Source organism: Halictus rubicundus, chromosome 8 (assembly GCF_050948215.1).
Source record: "Halictus rubicundus isolate RS-2024b chromosome 8, iyHalRubi1_principal, whole genome shotgun sequence".
Lineage (NCBI taxonomy): Eukaryota > Metazoa > Arthropoda > Insecta > Hymenoptera > Halictidae > Halictus > Halictus rubicundus.
Genome location: NC_135156.1, coordinates 9,094,738 through 9,118,179, shown reverse-complemented (window position 1 = coordinate 9,118,179; position 23,442 = coordinate 9,094,738). Strand labels below are relative to the sequence as shown.

Genomic DNA, 23,442 nt, shown 5'->3' with positions numbered 1-23,442 from the left:
AGAGAGAGAGAGAGAGAGAGAGAGAGAGAGAGAGAGAGAGAAGGAGAGGACACGGTCCATATTTAAGTATGCAAGACCGCCGTCTCCAAATTTATGCGCGGCGACAAATATTTCAAAATCATTCCCTTCGTGGCCTGACTCCTCTTTTCCTGGGCTGGCCGGGGCGCACACCGAAAAGACGATGATAGCCTCCGCCATCGGCAGCGGCACGGTAGATAATAACGTGACCGGGTGGAATGGGCTCTCGGAGTGCCGAAAGGGAGCGTGTATGGAACGGTGAAACACGGGGACAGATCGCAAGAACAAAGCGGAGCCAGGAGCCGAAATATATTCAAAAATTCAAATCGTCTATTAGAAACAACGGGCAGCGCGACGATGTGTACACGTCGATAGGAGGGAGATCGAGGAGCCCATCCAGGGGGTTTTAGGGGGTTCGTGGAGAGAGGGACGTGGATGGGGGGGGGGCTAGGTGGAGATAGAGGAACCGTTCGTGGAAGGGAAAGAGGTTGGGAAGGAGGATTCTCCTTGGCCCTCGGTAGATCCCGACGAGAGATAAGGGAAAGAGGGCGCAAGGGGAAAGGAATATGCGAATTATAAAGCGAGTGATGGTAGCCATTGGGCCCCCGTGTGCCTTCTATATGTCGACTACGTCTCCTACGCGTGCACGTCGCGTTGTCCCTGTGTGTATTTACGCGTGTGTGGCGCACAGCGCAGGTCGAAGGGATCCTTCGGGGGCCCAGCTGGAGATCCGCGGTCCTCTCTGCGTTGTCCTGGTATTTAGGATCTCGCCGAGTAGAGAGCCGAGGACGTTGTGAGTGGCGACAGGATTTACGGTCTCGCTGGGAGTACGTGGAAGGAATACCAAGAAATATTGGTTTGCCGGACTAGAAATCTCATTGCTGATCGTCCACGGGGCCGAGCCACGCCGTGTGGCCAAGATCTGTTCTCATGGTTGCGCGCGTTCGGTCACTTGAATTTTTGATGAATCGGTTGATTGGATGATGTATTAACGCCCGTGTCCTCTTTGTCTTCAATGCCACGCGGCGACTTAATCACCGTATGAAGTCATGTGTGGTACGTTACACGACTAAACGGTGCCGAGGCAGGTCTCCTACCGGCGTCTCGTCTCTGCTCTTCTCTTCTCTTCTCGTCTCTTCTCTTCTCTTCTCTTCTCTTCTCGTCTCGTCTCTTCTCTTTGACCGTAGGGTTATTAGCCGTGGCGATAATCAATCTTCCCGCGCGCACCGAGAACCGATGTTGATATCTAAATCGTTCATCAACCGGCACAAACGATCGGTATCCTTGATGAGATCACCGAGAGGCCCGAGATCGTGGCGCAGATACCGCACCGGGAAAGAATGCCACGGTCATACGAGAGCATTCCAGAATCTAGATCGGCCATTTGTACCCGCGCTGGCCGTCCATTAGCTATTGCTGCATCGATTACATTTTTCAATTGAACCGGCCAAACGCCGCAGAAGAAGCGCTGCTTAATAGAAGCCTCAGAACCACGGACGGATCGTTAAACGCTTCGAGAACGTACACCTTCTTTCCCGCGACAGCTAAAAAACGTTTACTTATGGGAGCAACGAATCGACTGACACGGGATCATCATAAATCTCGACAATTTTATCCGAGCGCGTGTCAACCGTTGGCTTGTTCGATCGTCTCGATTCGAAACTCTGCGTTGATACGGTCACATCTGCGTGCACCATTCTGATGGACGATCTCCATTGCTGGGGAACTTCTGTGGCTTCTGGAGGACTCTAAAAGAGTCGAAATCTTTTAGGCGAGTATATTCACCGTAATGAAAGCTGCCTGTATAAAAATGGCACGAACGGTGAAAGGCTTTTACAGAGCGCGAAGAATCCATTAATCGATACATCGTGTAGGGTACCATTTTGATGGACCACTCCTGTTCATTACTGTCCAACTTCTGTGGCTACTGGAGCACTTATAAAGATTCGAAATCTTTTTGCACAAACGAATACGTCGGCCTCGATGATTATGTGTAAAATGGCACGAATGGTGACAATCTTTTGAAGAATAGTTTAATCGAGAAATTGTTCGGGGATCAGTTTTGCATCTGGTTCGATTTCTCCATTTTGAACCTGTGCGATGACATGGTAAACCAATTGTGTACCATTCTGGTGAATAGCCGTATTGCTGTAGATCTTCTGTTTCTTTTGGAGCACTTTAAAAGGTCCGAAATCTTTTTGGACAGACGAATACGTCGACCTCGATGATTATGTATAAAATGGCACGAATGGTGACAATCTTTTGAAGAACACTTCAATAAAGAAATTGTTAAGGGATCAGCTTTGAATCTGGTTCGATTTCTCCATTTTGAACCTCTGCGATGGCATGGTAAACCAACTGTGTACCATTCTGGTAAATGGCCTTCATTGGTGTAGGTCTTCTGTTTCTTTTGGAGCACTTTAAAAGCTCCGAAATCTTTTTGCACAGACGAATACGTCGAGCTCGATGATTATGTATAAAATGGCACGAATGGTGACGATCTTTTGAAGAACACTTCAATAGAGAAATTGTTAAGGGATCAGCTTTGAATCTGGTTCGATTTCTCCATTTTGAACCTGTGCGATGGCATGGCAAACCAACTGTGTACCATTCTGGTAAATGGCCGTATTCCTGTAGGTCTTCTGTTTCTTTTGGAATAGTTTAGTTTAGAGGGTTTGGAATGCTTTCGAACAAGCGAATACGTCGAGTGGATTGACAAAGCCGTACAGGTAAAAATGGCAGAAAGCGCCGGCGGTCCTTCGAAGAACCCGTTAATAGATAAATTGTTCAGCGAACCAGCGGACGCTTGATAGCCACAATATTTCCCGTGGCCGTTATCAGCTCACGCCCGAGCGTTCTAGCAGTCGCGTTTACAGCGTGAAACACCGGAAGCGAACGCGATCACGAATAGAGCGGTGTTGGCTAGTCCAACTGTTCTGCGTGCATCGGCTTGGGTTTCGGGACTTAATTTCCAGTCGTGACCGGAGATATTAAAGCGGGCCGTGTGTGACGTCGTATGTATGCAAATTCGGCCCTCTGGAAATAGGATGGCGAGGGGGAACAGGGGCAGTTTCCGTCTGAACCTTCGCGTAACTTTGGTAACCGCGGATATCGTTCGCGCATGTGCGTACAATGCATGCGTCCTTAGGACCACGTATGCGTGTACGCAGGCTCGCGGGAAAGGACCACGCTCACGGTCAAACAGAATGGTGTGTACATCATGTATATTGATGGCGTGGCACACGTTCGATTCCCATGCCCTCTAAATATTGCGCCCCCTCCATCGTACACGCGATCGCTCAAAAGTTGACTCCGCGCGCTCGCCGCAATACCTATTCCCCGATTTTATAGAAATTCCAAAATCGAACGAAGTATTTAACACGCGACCAACGTCGTAAACACGTGACGCCCACGATCTCGTACGGAACGGTTCCAAATTTTTCATTTTCCGTGCATCGAATTCGCGAAGACGCATTCAGCGAATATTATTTGACAAATTTCTTCGTGCGAGCTCAGACTATGGTAAAAATTGTGCACAGTCTAGATAAATTTACACCAGTCGCTTTTAACACTAGGTTTACGGGACCCGTCAAAACGACGAGTTAAACATTTTTAATTTACAATTATTAAGATTCTACAGATACATCCGCGAGGAATTATTCAACTTCTTGCTATTTTTATAATGTAAAATAGTAGGCTTAGTATTAGGGATAGATTCTCGGTAGACGAAGTGGAAATTGCAAATCAACCCTGATAGTAATTCATCAAGTGCAATATGCTGTTTGAAAGCCACACCCCCCCTTTTTTGGTGTCGTGGCGTTAATTGTTTATCCAGCAGGTTCACCGTTTCCGTGCAATGCATAACAGTTTCCATTTCCTCAGCGCCCGAAAACGGAACAGAATGATCGGTTAGTTTCCTGTCGGCGTCGCACAATGGTTTGCTTTAACCGAGTTTAATTCGTTCCTTCGCCGCATGCGCCTTGCCGAAGAAAGAGGAAATTGCGTGCGTGCATGATATTTTATAACGGTACTCCAAATATTTTGTATTGCTCGCTGCGGAAGGAATTCTGCGGTCGCAGTGCGAACAAATTCTTTTCAGACAGGCTTATCCTTCTCCGGGGCCAAAAAGCGAAAGCCTGACGCACCTGTAACTGCAGTCGTTCGTTGCTTACTTTCATATTCGCGTGGCTGCGGTGTATACGTACGTACGCGTCCACAAACACACACACGCACGCGCGCGCATGTATATATCTGCTCCCTTGAGCAACGACAATCTGTATCAGCCAAGTTATTTTCCATTTCTGCCTTGTCGCATTTGTTTATCCCGAATTTGTCATGACGTTCCTGCGTTGGCGTTCCGCATCGCTGGTTTTTCAAAGGCGCCATCTTCCGCATGCATGTAATCATGTGTACGCGAAAACAAAAATGGAGGTAACTAAAATAAAAGGTGTAGCGTCTACAGCCTACAAAGTTACGAGAATTTTGTTCCAGCAGTTTGACAAAGCTTCGTATGAAAAAAAATGTTATTCTATAGTTTTGCTTATTTTATTTTACGTAAAATCACCCTCTTTCCAGTTGTGCCGCCGGTTACGTATCGCTCTGTATGACGACGCGAATGACGAGGAGCAAATGGGTGTTTGCAAGGTGTTAAGAGGAGGAAAAGTTGTAAGTAGTCAATTAACCCTTAGCACTCGAGTGGTGACTCTGAAGCACCACTAGAAATTGTTGTGGCATTACTTCAGAGAAATTACAAAAAATATTGCAAAATATTTGTTACATTACAAAATTTGTATTTAATAGACTACTAAACATTTAAATATTATACGTAGAAATCTGATCAGTTTCGTACGAATAAAATCAAAATATTGTAGGACGGAAGAAATATTTAGTTTTAGAATAAAAATAGCGCCGAGTGCAAAGTGTTAAAATTGTGAAAATCGTCGTTTTCAGAAATTGCTTCATTTTGAACGCGTTGCGTGAGTGATCCTCCTCGAGTTTCGTTCGAATATTCAACTTGTGAATGAATTTCAAGTGGAATCCGATTAAAGAAAGTCCGTTTCGCACGTTCTTCCAACGCGTCTCCGCTATTCGAGATATGTCATAGAGAATTTTCTGGTGTAAAGTAGCTATAGATCTTGCGTGTCTTTTGAAATCGAGTCTCGGACGCGTCCCGATCGTCTACTGGTCGACATGGATAAGTAAGGGGATGACAGCTACGGGTGTAACCGTGTAAGGGGTTGGCCAGCGTCAAAGAGAGATGATCTTCTATACATATATATATCCATACACATATATGTATATAGGAGTAGGAACGTGATTTGCGGTTCGGGACTTCTGAGTCCCGGATTTGAATTTATCTTGTCTCCTTCCCCATTCCTGCACCTGCTACTTCGATTCGATGTCCCCTTTGCTAACACCCATCTAGATCAGTCCTCAGTGTCCAGGAGGACAGTCAGATGTACTAGGAGATCGTCTTTCGGTGTGCACATACACACACACACATACACTCTTAGAAGGTGATTCATAAGGAGGTCAACGGGGAGAGGATTACGATTTGTGCGCAAATCGTTCCCTTCTGCGAAAATTGCTAGCTCCTCCACTTTCTTTAGTCGTAAAAATCGCTCCGCGAATATTTCTGGACTCTCGAATCTTTTATTCTCTCCATTCGAAGCACGTCGATTCGCTTTTAATTATACTCCTCTTCGGGGAATTGCTCGCTGGATGATGATTAAAGCAGCGGAGAGAAAAAGAGAAAACGTAACAGGGATGCGCGAGCGTGTGGCACAGGGAATGAACAACGAGGATCGCTAACGAAATCACGTGATTATGGTGGTACAATGGAGCCGAACTGTGTAAAATCATGCACGATCGTAATGCGCATCACAGCGCGACCTCGCCATTATACTCGAAACAAGCGACTAACGACCTGCCGCTGGGTACCGATTGGCCGAATTAGGCGCGATATGCGCGTACATAGTCGTGCATAACCTGCGGGGATGATAATTAACCCCGCATGAATGAGGTTTAATTGGATTCAAGAATCGACCCCTTTCGCAGCGCGCCGGGCACGGAAGCTTCCGCGGAATTCTGGCAGCCTTTTGACTTTCAAAGACAAAGTGTGCGAACTGGGGGAGTCCTCCGCATTATTACCCTCTCCGCTTCATGCTCCGGTATAGCAATAAATGGACCGTGCCATCAGGAGCTCGTAATAATTGTCAATTGTAACGTGTCACATTCCCGATGCTTACATTGCGAGCGCAATGCAACACACAGCATTTTTAAATTCGTTAAATGTTCTCACCATTTTGACCATAACCATAAATTCAATCCTTGTTATTAACGAATTCGAGTACTCTTTTTCTTAAAAGAGTAAAGTACTCTTTTTCTTAAGAGTTTTGCTTTGCGATTTCGGTCAAATTCAAAATATTTGCAAACATTCTCTTACACGCCATCTAGCAAAACTAGTCCTTACAGTAGCTTAAAAAAGCCTCGAGTCGTTCGGGCCAATTTAAAAAAAATCATTCTCTTTTAAAGGGCAGTTGATAAATTGAATTCAAAACTTGATTTATTCTACGAACAGTAAGGCAGCTTGTAACAAACGCTGCTTATGGAAAGTTAAAATTGCTGAAGTATTTATTTTTGACTTCTGTGTCCGCGCGTGCAGACAAGTCGAGTAGCATGATTTCTCGTCATTTAACAAAGTGAACAAGCTCCGTTCTCTCATAGCGAACGGCAGCGAAGGGGTTCTCTTCTATCTCGCCGCCTCTCCGAGTTATTATTAGCATTGTTAACCAACTAACTCAAGCGATACTACCCTCTGATGCGTGAGCCAGTGCCCTGCAGCTTGTTCACCCCTAATTGGCGTTCTAACGTAATGGTGATCCCGTCAAGTGATCACGGAACCCTCGTCTTCGTAGGACCTTCTAACCCTTTCACAATTGATGAGGATCTCTTGCCATTCCTGCTACAGTGTTTCCGAAAGCCGGTTATGTTCTTCGACGATCTGTCCATTGTTATGCATAAAATATTTCTCGCATAATAGAAATGAATAATACGATGCATATATGCATCAGTGTGTAAAATTGTAGTCTCAATCAAGTCACAATTACTATACGAGTTAATGTAATTACTGAACTAAGGACCTCTACGCAAGATCAAAATTGTTTGCATCAATTACAAGACGCGAGGACCGAATAGAAATTTATAATTATTTTTAGTACCGAGCGCGTGTAGCTCCCGTAAAATATATAAAATTACACGTGCCTTTTGAATCGAATTTCTGCTTTAAATTAAGGATTTCGAGTATCCGATTAAATAAATGAAATAATTCGAAGAGATACAATTTCAACGAAATAAATAGTGGTGCTTACAGTCTGATTCTTTTCGTTACGTTGCAATTATTTCACAAAATGTCGAGATTAAGCGGCGTTGGGTGAGTTCCTCCTACGTTTTATTATAAGGCCTGAGTTTTTTAGTAAGTGGTCGAAACGGCACAGTCGTCACGGTAAACGGGCGAATAAAGGATAGTTCCATCGAGCACGGATAGAAATGGGGGAACCGTGCGGATGAAAGTCGTTCGAAAGGACGAAAGCACGAGGCTAGCATGACGAGTCTCGGGTTGACGTTTCATTCCCAGCGAACTCCCGCACTATGCATACTAACTAGCCGTCGTCGCTGCGTTATACATGTCTTGCGTCTTTCTTCCCGGAACGTTTAAACCGCAGTTGATCCTACTTTCCTCGTTGTTGTTTGTTAGATCGCTGTGTTTGCCCGGTCTCCTCGAGGGTAGGCAGAAACAACGACAACGCCAAAGAATTGGTCGAACGCGGCCAACCCCTCGTTGTTTGCACGGAGGGTGCCGGCCACTGGTTAGTTCCCGCATTCGCCGATAGATGTGCTCAGTTGTTCTTCGTCCAATTTTATTCCCTCATCATCCCCTTTCGACCCCTACAAATTATTCCTCATTCTCTGCGATCGACTCGACAAAATTCTAAACAATACCACCTCCGGCCTGCCGTTTCGTTCGAAGACGATAGAACACGCTGGAAAATTTATTCGAATCTCGTGTGATACTTAGAGCGGTTCGAACGTCTTTTCTCCGCGGAAAGTTTCGGTATCGCCTGACAGAAGCAATACAAACTTCGGTGGACAATTTCACCCGCGAACTAAATGAAAAGCCAATGAAAGAGACCGGGTATCACAGGGTTGTTAGACGTAAGTATGGACACGTAAGGATAACACATAAAACATGTGAATTCTAGCATAACGGTAGCAGTCACGGAACCACGCTCGAATCGGCCGCCGAAAGTCCTATTTTTAAACGGTTTATTCCCATTACCCCTGGCAACTATCTCTCCGAACGGATCTAACCATTATTTTGGTCTAGTCTTGTTTTTAACCACACGCTCTCCGCCGCTAGGCGAACCCCGTCCATCCCACTCAGACGACTTTCCACCACCCCCCGCACCCCGACCTTCCCTTTCAGAAAGGATTTTATTTGCTTTTATTCGGATGTAATTGTTGGGGCCAGTCACCACTATCGCCACTGCCTAGCGATGCCTAACCATCCAATTCGCGAATGTTTCTCAGCCACGCGACCCTTTTATAGGATCCACCGGGCTTACTTTTCGTGTAGACTACCCCGGGGTCTCTTCGTTCGCCGACTCGAAGAAGCTATCCTCTCTCTCTCTCTCTCTCTCTAAGTTCCTATTAAAACTACGATGATTACTTTACGGGGCAACAAGCACAAACTGTTTTAGAGAGCTTTTGTTGTCCCACCGGGTCCTGAAGTGGTGTAATTCGACCCCGAGATTTGTTTAGAGTGTTAAGGCGAAACTTTCGAATACGTGCCCGGCGAGATTGAACTTCGTAAACTGCGACGCAGACCGAAACGTTGCATTTTGTGTGTATGCTAAATACAGTACGATGTGACGACATGAAAAATATCTTGTGTCATTATAAATACTGTGAACTACCTGTGATCCTACCATGTTTCCATCTTTCAACAACAATCACTGCGAATTGTGATATTAGGTGATCCAAATATTATAAAACAGTCAGTATCAATGAAATTTGGCATGCTCGCGTACACAGATTGCGCGTGGTTGCAGATTTACGAATTTTATGAAGGTGTCCCTGATAGTCCGTGCCTCTGTTTAAGTCTGCAAGCGACGTAATCAAATAAATGCTGCAACCAAAAGGAAGTCGTTATGAATGCTGACGAAAATAGATCGTTTCTGTCTTAAATAATGTTCAACACGCTTCGTAAACCTTGTTTTCAACGTTTCGGTAAAAAATAATTCACATTACAACCACCAAATCGGTCAGAGTTTCTTGATTTCTGATTTTACAATTATATCTTTTATAATTACTGAAATTGTGAAGTCTGTTTGAAATTTTTACTGTTCGCGTGAGTCAATAATAGTGTGCTGTGGATCCGACGTAGGAACAGATGATTCTGAAAAATTTGTAAGTGTACTTTACATTAGTATTTCACAATGTAGGTTTAGTATTCGTATGAATAACATTGGATACAAGGTTTTCTTTCATATTTTGCAACTTCACATTTATGTATGATTAATGATTTGCTACGGGCACAGCGACGAATGTCCCTTTAAATTTCGTTTGCCTCGAGGCACGCACACGATTATGTTCCGTTTCATCGACACGGTCAGGTGAACTGTACTAGTAGGCTTTTGTCTATACGTATAACTCCACACAATCAAATTTTGCAAAGACTTTAACGGCATATATCTCGATAACTATTTGTATGCGACGAATGGTTCCTTTCAAACTTTTTCTTTTCTCGATGTATAGCTGTTGATGTAAAAAACACTTCAACAACAATTTTCTTTGTTACAAACAATTTTGCGGCAAGTTTCTTTGATAAATGTCCACCGATCCAGAGGTGTAGATTCACCCCCAGGACGGATGACCATCGCTTTCTATACACCCTGTACACAGAACGCTAATAATTATGATCATGCCCCGATAGGATGATCTGATACTTGAAGCGTATACATTAAAAATCGGATTTTATCGTTACAGTGAAAAGTTTTGGTTCGTCGAACGGCACCGTCTTAAATCGACCATCGACGATTCCCATTCCGCGTATCCGGTTACAGGGTAATATTCAGGATTTAATGCCTCGCACCTAATTCCACGGTAATCAGAGAATAATCGACACTGTGTAACCATCATCCCCCGTGGCGCGGTGGCGTCGCGCCCCTCGAATAATGAATCACAAGTGACGCGAAGTGACTACCGTAGAAATAATCCGGATTAGAGACGCGGACACGTCCGCTCGCCGATGAAAACGAAATCTGTGAATGCAAATTCCGGACCGCACGATTTCCCTCGTCGAAACGGTCCGAGTGAGCACGGTGAAAGGGACAGAGGGACACTGGAACAGAGACAGAAAGGGTTTCTCTCTCTCTCTCTGTCTCCCGATGGAACGAGCCAGGAGGGTGGCGGCGAGTTTAATTATCGGGTTAAACGTAGCGAGCGCTGATTCTGATGAGAGTTCCGGATTCGAATGCTCTCTCTAGTACGTGACTGTCATCATGGCGGGCCAGTTAACTAACTAACAGTCCCGGACAGTTAGCAAGTACCGGGCAGGAGTCGATCTGTGGGGGAGATACGGCACGTATAAACCCCCTGCCATCCCACCCCGTTCCCTCCCCCCCTCCCTCCCAGAACCATCCTCGCGATGACATTGTTCGCACTTGGATTCATATTCAAATTGGCTCGCGCTCCGGTGCGATTGTGATTATTGCGATTATTACTACCGTCTATGTTCCGGCAATGTTTCGCCAGTGGCGCGGGGAGGATAGGGGTTGCCTGCTGCCGATTTTCATTCTGTTCTTAACCTGTTCCACCAACCCCATGCTGCTCCTCTTCCGAAGAGCGTGATCGAAGTAAATCGGTTTCAACGGGGCACAATGGATTCCCGTTGGAATTGTCGCGATATAATGAGAAACTAGGTGGGGGAAATTTAATCGCTGCTCGGCGAAATTTAACCAAAATCTGCTCGGCTAAATCTGAACGAGTTGCCCCCCACGAAATTATGACAACATCGAGCAAGTGAAAATGGTAGGAATGATTAAAGAACACAAGAATGTGATTATTCTCAATCTATCAAAATTATTAAAGAAGAAATGGATTCTTGCGATTCGCAATCTACTGGCAACTCGAACAAACGAGGTGAGAGTTACACTTTAAAAATTGAAACCGCAATAAAAAACAGTTGAAGCTGAACACTTGTGTAAATTACGGACCTCCATAGGAGAAATTGATCTCCCTTTTAAAAAATTATTTTATAAAAACCGGTACACAGAGGAAGATATATAAAACCGTTGAACGAACGTTTACAGTGAGAATAACGTGAAAACATTCTTAATTAATCTTTGTTGAATGTATCCTTCCGCTACGGAAACCGTAAAAGCGGAGAACTTCGCAGTCAGCCGGCGTGATTTCGCGAGCACGCGCGAAATCGACTGCGAAAGATGCCTGGGCGCATTAATGACAATAAATACGGACGGAGATGGCTGGGGGAGGGAGGGGGGGGGGAGGCGTTTAATGTAGCGCAAATCGCACCAATTAAGAATCCGATTAAAGGAGTTGGCAGGTACAGCGTTAAAGATTTGAAAGAGGAAATGGTCGGGATCAGAATCGCTTCCGGCCGATAAAGCAAGGCGTTCATTTATTAACGGTTGTCCCTCTCTTGAAATTCTTTTCGTCAGCCTCCTAAGTATTTGCTTTCGTTCTCTTTTGCCCCTGGTCGGATCGGTCGATTCTCCCGCGTTCTCCCAGGTGTTAGTTTTATGGCTCGTCATTTTTTTAAGTGCAAATGAGTTCCGTCGTCGCCTCGTACCTTCCATCACGCCCGGGATCTTTCCTTTATTTCTTTAATTTAAAAACGGAATGATTACACGGAGGGGCGGTGCGGGGGGTGGGGCGGCGGCTCGCCGGATTAAAAACTCTACCCCTGGAATCTGACCCACCCCCAGCTTCCTTTCATTCGCCTCGAACCCTCCTCGCCTCCTCGGTTTCTCTTATCCTCACTTCGCAGAACGACTTTTCTTATACAAAGCGAACGCGTAACCGTGGACGCGTTTCTTTCCCCAGATTGATTGCGAAGTTAAGTTTAATTTCTCTAGCCTCCGATCCCTCCCCCCCCTCCACCCCCGACCACCGGATGATACAATTAATCCCTGGCAAAAGCGTGCAATTTGGCCGCGGCTGTGTAAACCGGGCGCGATAGACAATAGATTCGTCATGCCGGCTGCACGCGAGAAACCAGAAGCTTGAAAGATTTTATCGTTCTGGTTTCGGAGGTACTAATTGCATCGATACACGCTGAAACTGTGCACGCTCCGTTGCCTAGTGGTCGCCGACACGTCCACTAGTGGATGGAGCTCCGCGGTAATCATCTGAATGATGTGCCATAACGGATGTTTGCTTCGCCCATAGTACAATCATTAAACAATGTAATTATCCACATCCTTTGTATCTTTCTCTCACCCTGCGATTAGTTGGATCCCTGCTGCCGGCACAAGCAACGCCACGGCAACCGTTATCTTCTTGTATCTCTGCTTTTATTGAAAAGCGGCTGTTTATTCGGGCATAGCTTGCAATGAACAGCTTTAGTTAAAAATACTTAAAAAAATTGTTCATCGAGCTAAGAGGAAACATTGATGAAATTTAGCAGCCGGAGTGACCGTGTTAACCCAATACACTACGATTTGTTTTACGGTATCAGTGACTAGAACTTTTTTGTAATTCGTAATTTCCTAAAAAAAGAGATATCTACTGTATGCCTACATGTTCTTCAATAGCTGTACATTAACGACGCCATAATAGAATTTGATTTCGGTTTAAAGGAAATTAATAACATACGTGTTTATTAGACTCTGTTCAGAATCTTCATCGCGAGTATGACTGGATGTTGTAGGGCAGGGGTTAATTAGATTTTGTGCAATCGATGTAGAAAGGCACGCGCGGGAGGAACGCGTAGAGGGTTGAGGCACGGGTCTAGCGTAGCCGGCGCAAAACTTCATTTTTATCGGAATCCGACATATGCATGCGTGTCGGCGCAATTCCTATCTCTTTCGGTGAATTCAAGTCGATGCACGAGGTGGCCTGTCGAAGCGAGAGGTACGCTCGTTATTAGACATTCCTGCGTTACCGACAGATAGGTTCATCCGACGTCCCACCCTATCACTCCTGAGCATGTGGACCTCCTGCCTAATCGGGTGTGAACGCGCCTTTGTAGGGTGGCACAGTCTGGTCGAGATATTGCAGGTTGTTTAATTTCGGTGCGCTCTCCACTATTCCTTTGTTTCGAACGTTTCAATTTAAATCGAAGCGCCGTCTGGTCAACGGGACCTAACTGTGTAAGAGCACGAGGCCAGAGGGGGTAGGGGAGGGGGCATGGCAAAAGAGGTGGAAGGAGCCCGGGACAGGAGGCAAGGGATCAGGCGCCGATCCGTTATTAATTAGATCGGCATCGGGCGGAAAAGAGCGGCTTTCAGAAAAGGGCCAGATCCGATATCGCCTCTCGGTTTCAGGAATCCCTTCGACGATTCTTCTTCTAGCCCGTTCGCCGAAACCCCGCGAAATTAATTGCCGGACAGCGTCGATGTTCCGTTCCGCTGTCGACACCACTCGACACACTTGCCGCAGCCTCTGCGATTCTTTGTTGTCAGCCTACGGACCGATTTCAGGCTCGAAACGCTCCCCTTTTCTCCACACACGAATTATATTATCTTCCAGCATCGATTATTTATACGACCACTAATGTGATACTGTATTACATCACTGTTTTCACAGAAATTCTCTTTACACGATTTTAATTCAAGATGAACTTCGAAAAATATTATTTCGTATAGATAAACGTATATAATGTATTTCCTCTACGATAATTGTACACTCTATCAGCTAAAAACTGACAGCTTCAAAACCGTCAACTCGTGCAAGTATTTCTAACATTTCGATCGCCCACAGTACACGTCGATTATTTCCACAATTACTTATTAGTGTAATATTTTATTACACTGCTGTTTTCACAGAAACTCTCTTTACACGATTTTAATTCAAGATGAACTTCGAAAAATATTATTTCGTATATATAAACGTATATAATGTATTTCCTCTACGATAATTGTACACTCTATAAGCTAAAAATTAACAGCTTCAAAACCATCAACTCGTGCAAGTATTTCTAACATTTCGATCGCCCACAGTACACGTCGATTATTTCCACAATTACTTATTAGTGTAATACTTTATTACACTACTGTTTTTACAGAAACTCTCTTTACACGATTTTAATTCAAGATGAACTTCGAAAAATATTATTTCGTATAGATAAACGTATATAATGTATTTCCTCTACGATAATTGTACACTCTATCAGCTAAAAACTGACAGCTTCAAAACCGTCAACTCGTGCAAGTATTTCTAACATTTCGATCGCCCACAGTACACGTCGATTATTTCCACAATTACTTATTAGTGTAATATTTTATTACACTACTGTTTTCACAGAAACTCTCTTTACACGATTTTAATTCAAGATGAACTTCGAAAAATATTATTTCGTATAGATAAACGTATATAATGTATTTCCTCTACGATAATTGTACACTCTATCAGCTAAAAACTGACAGCTTCAAAACCGTCAACTCGTGCAAGTATTTCTAACATTTCGATCGCCCACAGTACACGTCGATTATTTTCACAATTACTTATTAGTGTAATACTTTATTACACTATTGTTTTCACAGAAACTCTCTTTACACGATTTGAATTCAATATAAACTTTAATAAATATTACTTCATATTACAAGGTATATAAATAAACGTATATAATGTATTTCCTCTACGATAATTGTACACTCTATAAACTAAAAATTGACAGCTTCTAAACCATCAGCTCGTGCAAGTATTTCTAACATTTCGGTCACCCACAGTACATGTCGGCAAATATCAAACGTGCTAAAATCGACTAATAATGATCAGGTTCGCCAATAAATCGGAATACCTCATGAACATAAATTTCGAGAAGAAAAACGCGAGTTATTCAATATAGTACGTAATGTTTGACATGAAGCTGGAAGTCGTCAGGACACGTCCAGGTATGAAACTGTAGAAGACCATAAGTAACGAGATCTTGTGAGTGTATTACGTGCATCGCAAAGATACTGCCTACATCCCTCAAATATGATTTATCCTTAATGATAACGCTGCACCTGGTTTTAAACGATCAGCAAGGAATGCGCATAGGTCGCGAGGCGGGTGAAGTCAAAAACGAACAGCGCGGAAAGACTCGTGGGTACAGTAATGAAGAGGAAAAGTGACTATACCGTAACACACAAAAAAAAAATGTTTGCATCGTTCAATCCGTTTGTACTCAATTGCTAAAGATTTCAACATGCTATGCGCAAATACAGGCAACTTTGCATGCGCGAAAAGGAAAATGTGCACGATAAAAATGTTCCAGATAGGATTTTGAGTCCAGATAACTTCGAGCGGAAATGATTAAGCCATGAAGTAATTAAGCAGAGAGAACACAATGTGTATATTCTTTGATCGCATTGTGACTTGCGTTGCTTAGAAATACGCGCATACGCGCGACGCACATCTTTTTCTAGAATGCAGAATGTCTGGCAAAAAGCTGGAAGTCGTCAGGGAACGTGTGGAGCCGTGGCATGAAACTGTGGAAGGCCATAAGTAACGAGATCTTGTAAGTGCATTACGTTCATCGCAAACATTCGGCCGTTACATCCCTCAAATATGATTTATCCTTAATGATAGCGCTGCACCTGGTTTTAAACGATCAACAAAGAATGCGCGTAGGGCCCATAAAGTCGCGAGGCGGGTGAAGTCAAAAACGAACAGCGCAGAAAAACTCGTCGGTACAGTAATGAAGAGGAAAAAGGGCTTATCGCTAATGAAGCGAAACGCCTTCTTCAACGCCGAGCACGGCCACTGTCTTGTAAGAAGCCTCGGTACACCGGCCGTCGTGTAACGAGTTTTGTAACAGCGAATCGAATCGGAACTCTCGTGGAACCAAAGGCCTCCGCCAAGAATCGACGTCCTTCGGTATTAGAGTTCCACGCGGCTTCTTGCAACACGTGTTAATTAAAATTACTACCACGATACGCGCAATCAATGTTTGATATTCGCCGCTCGGGTTCGTTACGAATCGATATTATCCGACAGAGCAAGAACTATTAAGACCCTACAAAGTTGCTCCCTCCACCAGAACTTAATTAACTTCGTCGTTGTTGTTTTCTCCCACGCGGAAAGAACTCAAAAGGAACGCTGTGCGCGCTAATGCACGGTTTATCGAATTTCGCTTTCGCACTGCGGATTTTATGCAAAACGTCCGAAAATAAAATTAACCGATACCTGTAATTACATATCCGTAATTGTTCATTTTTTCAAACCGTTACATACTGTTTAAAATTCGTGTTGATATATTTTACATATTTTTCCAAAAGTTTTCAATATTTTTAGGAGCGACCCGAGGAATTTATATACGATATATCGAACGAGATTTTCAGTTTCTTCGAATGAAATTCAAGAAAAAATTTCTCAAATCGATTGCTCTCATTACTGATTATCTGGATATCGCAGAGATTTTTGAAAAAATCGCAAAACGAATTCGCGGTGTACGAATGGCTCTGGTTCTGTGCAAGTAGAATCGCGGACGCGTTTATCGATACGATTAAAGTGGATTAAGGTCAACGCTGGCTAATAAATAAAATATGATAAGAATAATAGTGGCAATTTCGCCGAAGGTAGTCAGCGGAGGAAGTCTGATATTACAGTGTAGCGTAATGCAATCTGAGTATTTGAATACCTAATAGTTTTCAATGCATACATTAAACCTTAAATGCCTATTACCCGGACGGTGTTGTCCTATAGCATTCGTCGATGCTAATTTTAGCTGTGTCGAATTCGAGGCCCACATACGTATATGTACATATGTACGTACGGTCCCGCCGTAATACCGTTTGCGCATTTACTTTCGGGTATATGCTGCATCGGGGCATGCATATCAACATCTCGAGAAATGAAAAAGTGTGCGCCGAGCACGACAACGTCCGCCGAGAGCTAATAGATGGTTTCGGCGATGTATTAAATATTCGGCGTGCATCGGGTATCGTGTAATGACGAGACTTCCCGACATTCTTACTGAACAATGTCATGTTAACATGAATCCGGGTTGACTAAAACGAGATGAAGTATATCCACGGGTTTTTTTTTCGGCCGACTTTCGCATTCAATTGACGTAAGAATCTTCGGATTACACGACTGCAACGATGCATAATTCCTTCATAAACTGCCAGGACGTTATTACGATGTATTCCGTGAAGCGATATATTTATATGAATGACTTTAAATAAATGACGCTAAATAGAATTATATTCTAATATATCGGATCGCTGCACCAGTGCTTGTGGTTTAAGTATAGTTCTATCCTGGGAATAAATTTTTGTTACGCACGCGTCTCACATTCTTTACAGTCTCAATTCTTTAATTTGGTTGAACGTGTCCTTTGTTTCAGGTCAAAGACTATTCTGTATCAACTTGAAGAGGCGATGAAACAAGGTCAGGAATTTGTTGAATTAATTGTGGTATAGGTAATTTTTATAACAATTTTATTGAGCAAGATAGTGCGTTGCATGTGTTTGGTCTGAATATTAGGTTTAAATAATTTTTGATCGATTATATTATGAGAGATGCAGGTAATTCAATAATATGGAACGTACGCATTCTGAAATCGATTGCACGTTGTTCTACTGAATGAAAATGTCAAATTTACAGTTTGGAATTCGACGCATTATGCAGCTGAAGTGGAAAGAGTGAATTTTATTCGTGAAATGATAGCAAGAAAGATTAGTTTACATGAGGAACAGCATGAACGTAGCGCAAAGTCTACATGTCTTTGTATTGCCGACTAATTCTACTTACAAGAATCATCGATAATGATACTAAGGGAGTTCAAAACGTGGCAATACGAGTAAAAATGTTAGCAGTAAATTAATATACGAGTAATACCTGAGAGAAACATTTAATGAATAGACTTTAGATTGGAAACGTTTCTGAAAGTGGCTATTTAGAGGAGGGTGATTACGGGGAACATTGAAAATTCAAGAATGAAAGCTCAGCGAACTAATTTCCTACGCTCGAATCAGTTTCAAAGACTGTGATCATGTCTCGCCGCGCGAAAGGAGAATTCTAAGTCCTCGATATGAGTCGTGTAATCCTTCGTAATGAACCTCTCAAGACTGTCAGGGAACGTTTCAAATATTTATCTGGCTAAAACGTCTTTCGCGTCCTAGCTTTTAATGGCAGACTACCATTCCTCGCGGTTTTAAGGAATTATTCAGAAACGTCACTGGTTCTTTTTATGTCCGAGAGCCTTAAAAACTCGAAAGAAATAGCTGTCGTCGAAAGAAATAGCTTTCAACAGACTTCGTAATATTTCCCCCCTTAATGAAGAGCTTTTATACGCTAAGAGCTGCTTAAATATTGCTAAGACTCAATGCGCCAAGAACGAGGATGAACTGAGTACACACTTTATTAACAGATCGTAATAAAAGGACAGTAAACGCGAAATTAAATTCGCAAATCGAACTTTGCATATCATTCAGCTATAGGATAATAAATATTTATATTTCATTTATAACTTAACGAACTGCAATATGTTTTTAAGTACTAAATTACTATTAATTATGAAATAACTGATTTCAATAAATGAATCTACCAAACATGAAATAAATTCCACGTAGTAGTAAAAAAATCATGTACTTTTTGATTGACATTATCTGTTTGTGTAGGGTATTGTTATTTAAACATACTGTCAGACATATATAGAACGTTTTCAAAATATTGTAACAACATTATTGATACATATATTTGGTAAAAAGAAGTTAATATTGATATGACATTTCGACCGGTTAATTTGTTATATTAAATTTGATTGAAATTGTGAACATTAAGATATGTGTAAGCAATTGTAAAAGTGTTTTCAAATGTTTTTTATTCAGCAACATAGTCATTCGGGAGACCGTGTAAACGAAACTATAAACATTGTAGGAATATATGAAAACTTATTTAACAGTTTTGACTATTTTTAATTGTATGTTTGCAGAGTGTGCTTTTTATTTCTTGCCATAAAATGTGCGCGTGGTAAATGTGAAGGTTTTTCTACGGAAGAAACTAGTTAATAAATCTCCCCATAGATGGCAGGCGGTACACTACTGCGTCCAAAATTATAGCGCCAGGTATACATTTACATTTGCAGTATAAGAACAAGCTGCATTGATTAATATAAATTTTCTAATAGCACCTACCCTTTAATTTTTGTGCCTCTAAGAATAAAAACTAATTAAAGATTGAATTTAATACCGCTTGAAAGAACGGGAAAGTTTATCGATAAACGAATAAACCGAAGCAACTCTAAAGGAAAATAAACTTTATCGTGATTCTCCCGAAGAGCAATTATGCTTTAATATAATTACGTAACGTCATAAAGTTCTAGCTAACATGGCTAATAGGTATGAAATGGCGGGAACAGGATAACGACCATTAATTAAGAAGTCATTTGTACGCAACGACGATTCTAATATATTCACCATTAATTCTATGCTGATTAGCTAAAAATTGGTAGATGCAACTGTCCGGCTGAATATAATGACAAACGATTATCTGTCATCGGAAAAGTGCAATTTTATGGAAGCTGAACTCCGGCATCGTTAGGTTGTATAACTGCCAGAGTATGCAGTATTAAAAACTTACTCTATTATGATACATGAAACAGATCTGATGTAATACTATGCATCCTTTATTTATTTTTCCTTTGGAGATATAAATCGTAAAATAAATTTTACGAAATATTGAATATAGTAACACTAAATTTTGTAGAAGTTTACACAAAGTTTTATTACATAATTAAATTACATTAATGTTGAAAACTAGCTTTTATTGAAAATTCACAGTTAATGTTATAGGAAATACATTGGAAAACATATTTTTTCCTATTAAAAAATGGAATTTATGACAATAGTCATATTTTGAAGATATGTTACGCAAATGGTCGTTAGTCCATTGTGAACAAGTCTCGTTTCGATCAATTTACTGTTCTTTATTTGTTATTTCAAGAACATGACGCAAAGTTAGGAGTAATTTAGCATTAAATAAATATTATGTATATTCTTTTACGTGATCATTGATCACAGTAATATGTGTAATGGTGACCTCTTTGAGCTTGTCAAGGAACGGCTTGTCAGAACGACAATGTTAATTACGAGCGTCTAGTGCAAATGACACGTAGGCTGCTGCATAATGATTCGAATTGTATCAATCACCTGAGGAATATTAACAATACCGCTCGTGATTAAATTTAATCAATGGTCAACTGACAGTCGTGTGAATGCGAGATACGAGCTGTCTTCACATTAAGATCAAGCAGAGAAATATTATAGAATATTCATACGTTTCATTGTAAATCAATTGTTTCCCAGTCCACTCATATTGATTGATTTTTGAATTAACAAAAATTAATTTTCTACGAAAAGTGAAATCTAAGGATTTTAGATATACTTAATAAAAATAATCCAAATTAATAATGAATAATGCAGTGTTCTCTGTATAAAAACTCGAATTTTATAATTAAATGGCTTATTTGCATTGCAAAGGAAAGTGTCCCTGTGATTTAATAAATTTTTAAAAATATTATTACTAGAAGTTGTTTATAAATTATTACTTTGAAGAAGAATGTCTGAAAATACTTTAAGGCTTAATATTTTAAGATATATTTAATTTATCAAAATGCTGTTAATGCATAGTACAAAATGGTTTCTTATAGAATTGTATATGTATATCGATGACTGTTGGAAATGTTATTGGAACAAAGATAAATATAGCAATAAATAATCCAAATGATAATTTGGGATGTGCATGGTTGAGGTTTGGTCTCGAGGCAACAGGAGAAAAAGGATAATGATGCGCGAATGCGATGGAACAAGACAGCAGCGAACCGTCACTCAACGAAACCATCACAGACCGTGTCCATTGCTATCTGCAATCACGTTACTAATTTCAAGCTGTGCAACTATGGAGACGAATTCTGTATCCGCTAACAATATTCGTGTCTGTCCACGATTAATTTTCGGATGTTGCAGCGAAACAAGCATAATCAAAAGTCTTATTTAATACCAAACACTTCGAACGTACAATTGTTATTCCAATAAAAAAGAAAAGTAGACGATTCCTATCATTTCTATAATTCTTCAATTTTTAATCTTTATTCGAGTAGAATTTAACAATCTTAAATTCATTTTCATAAAAATTCAGTAAATAGATCAATTCCGTACCAAATATAACTTTCATATTTCACTGATTCTGCTTCTTTAGAAGGCAAAATTTTTTTGTTGCTGAATAAAAAGCGTTCAATTATATTAACGTTTTTAATTATATAGGATTGGTAGAAATTCGTTTCTTCGGAAAAATGATATCAAACGCGAACCATTTTTGGAACGTAGCAACGAGGACGACGAAGAATAATTTTACAAAATCCTGCTTCTCTAAATCGCCGCACCGAGCACATAACTTGATCCAGTGGTACAGCGATCACGTTGGAAATTACTGTGATTTGATGCAATCGGTAGAACAAATCACGTGCAAAATGTATGTGCAACACGATCGCGGCATAATTCACGTAGGAATGAGTCTTACGAGCACGATTCTAAATAACGCGACAAATAAAGGCAGCTTGTTGTAAGGGTGGCTATCGTTTCGCGTGGTAAAAACAAACGTTCCGCGACTGAATTGTCAATGACAATGACTGACTGACTGAAAGAGAAGGAGAGAGAGAAAGAGAGAGAACGAAGGGGAGAGGGAAAAGGAGAGGGAGAGAGAGAGAGAGAGAGTGAGGAGGGAACTGGTTTAAATATTTTCTGGGCACGTGTTTTACATAGGTAGAGATATACTCGCTCCTCCGGCACGCTTGAATGTATAAGGCCCGGCCAACTATCTCGGGTCAGATCTCGACGGTGATCTTCAGCTCTCATTTTTTCGTATGGTCGCTATTATGCTCGTCCACGAAGGCCTCTCGGAAACTCGTTCGTGTGTACAAAGGATCTTCCGACGATTATTAATTATCACGAGAGAGAGAGAGAGAGAAAGAGAGAAAGAGGGAGCATCACTCGTACACGGAACAGAGGCGGATTTATTTCTAAGTAGCTGTTTATTTCATTGGCCGAGCAGTGCTGCGTACGCGTTTGGACGGTTTCGTTGAAAAATTCGATTCCCCTTGCGGGAAGGAATTTCGGCGGGACCGTGATCGGTTGATATACCGAAATCGGCCGGGCCGCGTCAGAGGGCTCGAATTTCACGAAACGATGTAATTAGTCCGGCCGGAGGTTGGTTCTTTTTGAAACAAAGTGTTCGCAGACGAAGAAGATTAATGCCCGGCCAATTGAGGCGATTTCGACTGGCGAAACGACGAGCTGCGTGCTCCCAATATAGGACTCGCCAGAGGCACGGGTAATAATTAGAATTAATTTAGGTGGAACGTTAAATCTAGGCGAGCGGTCCCTCGGGACGAGAATAACCCAACTGGCTCTGATTAGTCTTAATGTGTTAATTAGGGAAGATTACACTCTGCCAATTCCTCCACTCTCTGCCCGACGCGACGCGATGCTCGCGGTCCACGCACGGGTTTGTTCGACTGTCGCCAAACTGGACGGTAGATGGCCAAAGTCGGTTCTGCCAATGAGAAAGAGCAGGCGAAAGCAATAGCGGTGGGGCGCGGACGGTGTAGAGTTTAGCAAGTATCATATTTTACCGGGCATCAACGTACCGACAAGCGCACACAGCCCGGCGTACACACACAGCCGTGTCCACGCACACGCGCGTGGCAGGAGATCATTAATCACTATTATCTCGGGGTAATTTTTCTTCGATATAATTTCGTCTGTTTACCCTCGCGAGTTGGCGCGCGAGCTTGCACACCACGAAGACGAAGACAAGGCTCCGTTTCGAAGGGTGGCACCGGTTCTCCTCTTCTTCGTCTTCTTCGTCCCTCGTCCTCCTCCTCTTCTTCTTCTTCTTCTTCTTCCTCCTCTACGCCTTCTCTCCTCCGCTTTCTGCCCTGTCCCGCTCGTACCCGTCTCCTCTTCTTCCTCCTCTGATTCACGGTTCGCGATCTCTCAACATCGACTTTATGTGTACACATGCCTGCAGCTTCGTTAGCCTCAAACTCGACGTGTTTCCCACACCGATGACTGTGAAATCAGGCCTCTCTGCCTTTTCCTACGTGAAACGACCTTCTCGAACGTTTACGCGAACTACGTTCGCGTAGTTCTGAAAAACGGTCTTTAAAACCTGGCGCCTTAGAACCTGACGTCG

The 23,442-nt window shown here is 42.3% G+C and overlaps 1 protein-coding gene across 1 annotated transcript in view; it reads right to left on the bottom strand.

Annotated features, from left to right (window-relative positions):
• Positions 1-1,694, bottom strand: part of LOC143356310 (pancreatic lipase-related protein 3-like) — a 149,475-nt gene extending 147,781 nt beyond the window's left edge. The window contains exon 1 of the mRNA XM_076791881.1: positions 1,682-1,694. The gene's annotated coding sequence lies outside the window, so the exon portion shown is untranslated. The remainder of the gene's footprint in view (positions 1-1,681) is intronic.
• Between the last annotated feature and the right edge of the window lie 21,748 nt (positions 1,695-23,442).